At 38.9% G+C, this 8,782-nt stretch overlaps 1 non-coding gene across 1 annotated transcript; it reads right to left on the reverse strand.

Annotated features, from left to right (window-relative positions):
* Positions 1-946: 946 nt before the first annotated feature.
* LOC138415522 (U6 spliceosomal RNA) lies at positions 947-1,049 on the reverse strand. Its single transcript, XR_011247280.1, has one exon. It is a non-coding gene; the product is annotated as a U6 spliceosomal RNA (small nuclear RNA).
* Between the last annotated feature and the right edge of the window lie 7,733 nt (positions 1,050-8,782).

The following is an 8,782-nucleotide window of genomic DNA, read 5'->3' on the forward strand; positions in this document are numbered from 1 at the left end:
TATCACATGTGCATGCATGTTAAGTCACTTCAGTTGGGTCTGGCTCTTTGCAACCCCATGGACTGTGGCCTGCCAGGCTCCTCTATCCATGGGATTCTCCAAGCAAGAATACTGGAGTGGGTTGCCATGCCCTTCTCCAGGGGGTCATCCCATATCTTTATCCATTCATCTGTCTGTAGTCATTTAGGTTGCTTCCATGTCTCGACTGAGTGCAGCTATGAACATTGGGCTGCGTGTACCTTTTCAAATTAGAGTTTTCTCCAGATATATACCCAAGAGTAGGACTGCAGGATCATACGTCCAGCATTTATTGGTAGACTTCTTAATGATGGCCATTTTGACTGATGTGAGGTGGTACCTCTTTGAAGTTTTGATTTACATTTCTCTAATAATTAGCAATGTTGAACATCTTTTCATATGCCTATTTAGAGAAATGTCTATCTTTTTTTTTTAGTTGTATGAACTGTTTGTGTATTTTGGAAATTAAACCTGGTTGGTCACATAATTTGCAAATATTTTCTCTCAGTCCATAGGTTGTCTTTTCATTTTGTTTATTGTTTCCTTTTCTGTGCAAAAGCTTGTAAGTTTAATTAGGTACTATTTGTTTATTTTTGCTTTTATTTCTATTGCCTTAGGAGAGTGACCTAAGAAAATATTGGTATATGTCTGAATATTTTGTCTATGTTCTCTTCTAGGAGTTTCATGATACCATGCCTTATATTTAAGTGTTTAAGCAATTTTGAGTTTATTTTTACATATGGTGTGAGGGAGTGTTCAATTGCATTGTTTTACATGTGACTATCCAGCTTTCCCAACATTACTAGCTGAAAAGACTGTCATTTTTCTATGTATATTCTTGCCTTCTTTGTTGAAGATTGACTGTACATGTGGGTTTATTCCTGGGCTCTCTATTCTGTTCCATTGATCCATATGTCTGTTTTTGTGCCAATACCACACTGTTTGGTTTTTTTTTTTTGTTATCCTTGCATAGGGACCATGCTAATCTTCTCTGTATTATTCCAATTTTAGTATATGTGCTGCCAAAGCAAGCTCAATACCACCCTGTTTTGATTTCTGTAGCTTTGTAGTATTGTCTGAAGTCTGGGTGGGTTATGCCTCCAGTTCCATTCATTTTCCTCAGGGTCACTTTGGCAATTGTGGGTCTTTACAGTTCACAGGGTCGCAAAGAGTTGGACATGACTGAGCGACTGAACTGATGGTTTTATATAAATTTTAGGATTATTTGTTCCAGTTCTGTGAAAAATGTTATGGGTAATTTGATAGGGATTGCATTAAATCTGTAGATTGCTTTGGGTAGTATGGCCATTATTAACATATTAATTCTTCCAATCCAAGAGCATAGGATATCTTTCTACTTATTTGATTCATCTTCAGTTTTCTTTATCAGTGTTTTATAGTTCTGAGCATATAAGTATTTCATCTTCTTGGTCAGGTTTATTGGTAAGTTTTTTTGGGGGGGATGCAATTTTAAAAGATTATTTTTATACTTTTCCTTTCTGATATTTCATTGTGAATATAAAGAAATGCAGCCTTCCTAGCACCATACACAAAGATAAACTCAAAATGGATTAAAGATCTAAATGTAAGACCAAAAACTGTAAAACTCTTAGAGGAAAACATAGGCAGAACACTCAATGACATAAAGCAAGATCCTCTATGACCCACCTCCAACAGTAATGAAAATAAAAACAAAAGTAAACAAGAGGGACCCGATTAAACTTAAAAGCTTTTGCACAGCAAAGGAAACTATAAGCAAGGTGAAAAGACAACCCTCAGAATGGGATAAAATAATAGCAAATGAAACAACTGACAAAGGATTAATTTCCAAAATATATAAGCAGCTCTTACAACTCAATACCAGGAAAACAAACAACTCAATCAAAAAGTGAGAAAAAGATCTAAACAGAAATTTCTCCAAAGACATACAGATGGCTAACAAACACATGAGCAGATGCTTAACATCACTCATTATTAGAAACATGCAAATCAAAACTACAATGAGATATCGCCTCACACCATTCACAATGGCCGTCATCAAAAAGTCTACAAAAAATAAATGCTGGAGAGGGTGTGGAAAAAAGGGAACACTCTTGCACTGTTGGTGGGAATGTAAATTGATGCAGCCACTATGGAAGACAGTATGGAGATTGCTTAAAAAATTAGGAATAAAACCACCATATGACCCAGCAATCCCACTCCTAGACATATACCCTGAGGAAACAAAAATTGAAAAAGACACGTGTATCCCACTGTTCATTGGAGCACATTTACAATACCTAAAACAGGGAAGCAACCTAGATGTCCATCAACAGATGAATGGATAAAGAAGTTGTGGTACATATACACAATGGAATATTACTCAACTATAAGAAGGAATGCACTTGAGTCAGTTCTAATGAGGTGGATGAACCTAGAGCCTATTATACAGAGTGAAGTAAGTCAGAAAGAGGAAGAAAAATATCGTATTCTAATGCATATATACAGAATCTAGAAAAATGGTACTAAAGAATTTATTTACAGGACAGCGAGAAAAAGACACAGAAAATAGACTTATGGACTTGGGGAGAAGGGAGGAGAGGGTGAGATGTACGGAGAGAGTAACATGGAAACTTACTATATGTGAAATAGATAGCCAAAGGGAATTTGCTGTATGGCTCTGGAAACTCAAACAGGGGCTCTGTATCAACCTAGACGGGTGGGATGGGGAAGGAGATGGGAGGGAGGTTCAAAAGGGAGGGGATATATGTATAGTTATGGCTGATTCATGTTGAGGTTTGACAGAAAACAACCAAATTCTGTAAAGCAATTGTCCTTCCATTAAAAAATAAATTAATTAAAAAAAAGAGAAATGCAGCCAATTTCTTATGTTAATCTTGTATCCTGCTACCTGGCTGATTTCGGTTATACATTCTCGTAGTTTTTGTGTGGAGTCTTTAGTAGTGTTCCCTCCTCATCAGTCTTTTGGAAGAGTTTGAGAAGGATCAGTATAAGTTCTTTGTATGTTTGATAGAATTCCCTAGTGAAACCATCTGGTCATAGCCTTTTGTTTTTGCAGGGAGTTTTAAAATTACAGATTCTATTTCACTTCTAGGGATTGGTCTGTTCAAATATCTGTTTCTTCATGATTCAGTTTTGGTGGCCTGTACGTTTCTAGAAACGTGTCCATTTCTTATAAGTTGTCCAATTCTTAGGTATATAATTGCTCATCTCCTCTCTACTCTTATTTGCATTTATTGTATCCTACATAGTTTCTTCATAGCACTTTATCCCAATTAATATATTTTGATTGATCCTCTCTACTAGATTTGAGGCAACGTGAGGGCAGGACTCCGGGAGTTGGTGATGGACGGGGAGGCCTGGCGTGCTGCGATTCATGGGGTCGCAAAGAGTCGGACACGACCGAGCGACTGAACTGAACTGAACTGAACTGAGGGCAGGAACTGTGTCTTGTTCACTAAGGTATATCTAGCCCCTAGTGTCGTGTCTGGCACGCACCAGGCGATTAATCAGTTGTTGACTAATTTAAGGCACCTTATTCTGTCTTGGTCTATGTGATACAAGTATAATGTATTCGCACAATGTTGCTTAGGAGGGAAAAATTCTTATTCTTCCATTTCATGTCCATTATTTAAAAAAAAAAGTCACTTGTCTGAGACTAATGACATAGCCATTTATCTCCATAGTGCCAAAACAGCTGCAGTGTCATGGACCTTAATATAGGCAATATTTTTTCCCACGATTAGGGAAATTTAATACTGAATCTTACAGGAGTTTCATAAAGAAATTGAGTCATAAAATACAGAAAGGATTCATAGTAGGAAGCGGTAGAACCTGAAAAGTTTGGCCCGAAGGCAGTAAGATATTTTCTTTAAGCTTCGGAAACCACCATACAGATGTTTCTTTTTGTGCTCTTCCAAGTCATCTCACAAAGATAGACAACATCTGCTGCCTGTGCTGGCCAGAAGTACAAAAGTTGTTTATTAAGGCATGATTCACCCACCCAGAAGCCTTCATTTCCGTGAAGAGGAGAAACAAACTAATTTCACATTAACCAGGCATAGTTATTTGACCTAACAGAAAAATGGGTCCACATTTAACACCCTCTTGGATCTTACACGACGTGACAGCGTGCAAAGCAGTGCGGCTTCCTGGCTGTACTTCAGAACTGCTTTGCATACCTAGGCTTCCCAGCAACCAGACCTCATTTGTTATGCCCCCAGCAGATACTCTTCAGGCTAGCTAGAAAGTGCTCAAAGCTATAATAACATTCAAACAAGAAAAAGTCCTCAGATTTCCTTAGTTTCTATCTTTGAAGAGTTCAAACAGCTTCCACATTTATTTTTTTCTAGTACTTTCCCTGTCATGCTATGATGTAAGAAGGTCTGAGATTAGAGAACCTGGGGTTCAGATAGTTTATTCAAAGCCACAGTGAAATTACATACCACAGTCAGACTCCATTCCCCCGACTTCTCTAGGCCATGTAGTTTCCCAAGGGGTTTAAGACCCTTTATGAAAAAATTCAAAACTACATATAATTATCAGTCTTGAACATTTTCTTCTAACCCTCTTAACACAGAGGAAAAAATATTACTTTGTGGTTTTTAAATAAAAATGTCTTTGTGAGGACAGACTTCTAAATTGCCTCATTCTAAATTCACATAGAAAAGATCAAAGGAATAAAAATAGAGGGAAAACCTTCCATATGCCAGAAACTTGGAGGACTGTCTTCTAGTTAGAATGTAGGAGGGCTCAATTAGGAGGAATGGTCAGTTCAATATTCCACTTCTGTAAAATATATTATCACCCCAATAGAATTCCATGAACAACCTCTTACTCAAGGTTGAAGGCTAGATGAAAGCAGATGGAGAGCAAGGCGGTGCATATACTCAGATTCGCTTCAGTCTCTGACAGAACCCTCAGCAATTCCCACTTAAATATTAACCAAAGCTGGACACATATAGACCTCTCCATGTTAAGATGTGCAAATGGAAAAAACCCATAGGTCTACAAAAATATGCTTCAGCTCAAAGGATGAGGTCTCCTTGAAAAATCAGAACAAAGGTGGTTGGTATAGACAACAGAGTCAGGAGTTCCAAACAACAAAAATGTAAGCATTTATGTTCCCTGGTGATACATCCCCAGTACCCAAATTAGTGTCTAGCACAGAATAGTTACTGAGTAAATTGACTGAATGTCTCAGAAGGAGGAAAGAGAATAGGAATAGTAGCAATAATTAAATAATTTTCCTAAGACTTAAACCTGCTGGCAAAATGAATGAAACAAAATCAACACCTAGACCAGCCAGGTGACATTTTAAAATATCTCTGGGGTAAAGAAAAAAGCCTTCAAGAATTTAGGCTGGGAAAGGAGGAGGGAATTTGGAAGGGAGCAGATTATCTCCAAAGGTACTAAATTCAAACTGGCCTCAGAATTGTGCACTCTAAGACACAAATCAATAAAGCACATCCGACAGAATTCTGAGGGTAAATGTTTATGATTTTAGAATTCTACACTCAGCAAAGTTGTTATAAAGTTGTGAAGGCCTCTTAAATAAGTGCGTGGGTGTGCGCGCGCGCACGCAGGCGCGCACTCAGTCATGGCCAATTCTTTCCTATCCCGTGGACTGTAGCCCGCCAGGCTCTTCTGTCCCGGGGATTTTCCCAGCAAGAATACTAGAGTGGGTTGCCATTTCCTCCTCCAGGGGATCTTCCCGACTCAGGGATCAAACCCATGTCTCTGATGTCTCCTGCACTTGCAGGAGGATTCTTTACCACTGAGTCATCTGGGAATAAGTACTAAGATACAAAGTGCTCAAAAATGACACTACCCAGTTACCTGCTCTGAAAGAAAAAACTTCTCAAACATGTACTACTGAATGAGAAGTCAGAATAAGGAAGAAGAGGGACTTCCCTGGCAGTCCAGTGGTTGAGACTCCATATTTCCAATGCAGGTGTTGTGGCTTCGATCCTGGGTCAGGGAACTAAGATCTCACATTCCATGTGGTGCAGCCAAAAAAAGAATAAGGAGGAAGAAAGAGTCAGAGCATAAAAACTTCTGCATAAAAGAACTTTATTTAAATGTCTAAAATAACTCTCATAAGAGAAAGTACATAATGTAGGAAAGAAATTTCTTTTTCCAAGAGGGATCAGTTCAGTTTAGTTCAGTCGCTCAGTCGTGTCTGACTCTGTGCGACCCAATGAATCGCAGCACACCAGGCCTGCCTGTCCATCACCAACTCCCGGAGTTCACTCAGACTCACACCGATCGAGTCGGTGATGCCATCCAGCCGTCTCATCCTCGGTCGTCCCCTTCTCCTCCTGCCCCCAATCCTTCCCAGCATCAGAGTCTTTTCCAATGAGTCATCTTCGCATGAGGTGGCCAAAGTACTGGAGTTTCAGCTTTAGCATCATTCTTTCCAAAGAAATCCCAGATCTCCTTCAGAATGGACTGCTTGGATCTCCTTGCAGTCCAAGGGACTCTCAAGAGTCTTCTCCAACACCACAGTTCAAAAGCATCAATTCTTCGGCGCTCAGCCTTCTTCACAGTCCAACTCTCACATCCATACATAACCACTGGGAAAACCATAGCCTTGACTAGACAGACCTTTGTTGGAAAAGTAATGTCTCTGCTTTTAAATAGGCTATCTAGGTTGGTCATAACTTTCCTTCCAAGGAGTAAGCGTCTTTTAATTTCATGGCTGCAGTCACCATCTGCTGTGATTTTGGAGCCCCAAAAAATATTAAGTCTGACACTGTTTCCACTGGTTCCCCAACTATTTCCCATGAAGTGATGGGACCAGATGCCATGATCTTCGTTTTCTGAATGTTGAGCTTTAAGCCAACTTTTTGCTCTCCTCTTTCACTTTCATCAAGAGGCTTCTTAGTTCCTCTTCTCTTTCTACCATAAGGGTGGTGTCATCTGTATATCTGAAGTTATTGACATTTCTCCTGGCAATCTTGATTCCAGCTTGTGCTTCTTCCAGCCCAGCGTTTCTCATGATGTACTCTGCATAGAAGTTAAATAAGCAGGGTGACAATATACAGCCTTGGCGTACTCCTTTTCCTATTTGGAACCAGTCTGTTGTTCCATGTCCAGTTCTAACTTGCTTCCTGACCTGCATACAGATTTCTCAAGAGGCAGGTCATGTGGTCTGGTATTCCCATCTCTTTCAGAATTTTCCACAGTTTCTTGTGATCCACACAGTCAAAGGCTTTGTCACAGTCAATAAAGCAGAAATAGATGTTTCTCTGGAACTCTCTTGCTTTTTCCATGATTCAGCAGATGTTGGCAATTTGATCTCTGGTTCCTCTGCCTTTTCTAAAACCAGCTTGAACATCTGAAGTTCACAGTTCATGTACTGCTGAAGCCTGGCTTGGAGAATTTTGAGCATTACTTGACTAGCGTGTGAGATGAGTGCAATTGTGTGGTAGTTTGAGCATTCTTTGGCATTGCCTTTCTTTGGGATTGGAATGAAAACTGACCTTTTCCAGTCCTGTGGCCACTGCTGACTTTTCCAAATTTGCTGGCATATTGAATGCAGCACTTTCACAGCATTATCTTTCAGGATTTGAAATAGCTCAACTGGAATGCCATCACCTCCACTAGCTTTGTTTGTAGTGATGCTTTCTAAGGCCCACTTGACTTCACATTCCAGGATGTCTGGCTCTAGGTGAGTGATCACACCATTGTGATTATCTGGGTCATGAAGATCTCTTTTGTACAGTTCTTCTGTGTATTCTTGCCACCTCTTCTTAATATCTTCTGCTTCTGTTAGGTACATACCATTTCTGTCCTTTATCGAGCCCATCTTTGCATGAAATGTTCCCTTGGTATCTCTAATTTTCTTGAAGAGATCTCTAGTCTTTCCCATTCTGTTGTTTTCCTCTATTTCTCCGCATTGATCGCTGAGGAAGGCTTTCCTTCATCTCTCCTTGCAATTCTTTGGAACTCTGCATTCAGATGCTTAGTCAAAAAGGCCAAATTGCATGAAAAACAAGCCTGGAGGAGTGGAAGGGAGTGGAATGTAAAAAAATGAAGGGAAATAAAAATGTGCTAAAAAATTGTGCTAAATACACCATCTTTATCAAAAGAAATAAAGGGATATTATTTCACTGTGATATTGAAAATAAGGTATTTTTCTTTAATCTAGAGGTAAGCATTTTGAGAATAAAAACAGGATGTGTGACTTCCAAAGCATGACGCAAAATTTCGAAAGCAAAACCTACATAGTCCATATAGTGTGAGACAAGAGAAACAAAAAAAATCATTGCAGAATATGAAACAAATTAAGAAAATAAGATGACAGAAAGAATCTGAAACACCAGAGCATCTACCCAATCCATTCTTTACCAAAGTAGCACGTAATAAATGATATTTTCATTCATTCAGCTATTATTTCAATAATCTTATGGAGTATCATAAAGCCATTAAAATTAGGTTAGTAGAAGATAATGAAATGTTATATAGAAAATATAATAAAAGGTCAAAAAAATCAAAATTATTTCTATAGCAATTCCAATTTTATTTAAGACATGGAAAAGTACAGGCATTCATACAGCATAATGGTTGAGGTGATAGACTTTAGAATTGGATCTAGATTCGTATCTCAAATGCACCATTTACTGACTAATGACCTTAGTCAAACAAATTAATACTCTCAGCCTCAATTTACTCATCTATAAAGTACTCTTGCCTGGAAAATCCCATGGATGGAGGAGCCTGGTGGGCTGCAGTCCATGGGGTCACTAAGAGTCAGACACAA

Source organism: Ovis canadensis, chromosome 11 (assembly GCF_042477335.2).
Source record: "Ovis canadensis isolate MfBH-ARS-UI-01 breed Bighorn chromosome 11, ARS-UI_OviCan_v2, whole genome shotgun sequence".
NCBI lineage: Eukaryota > Metazoa > Chordata > Mammalia > Artiodactyla > Bovidae > Ovis > Ovis canadensis.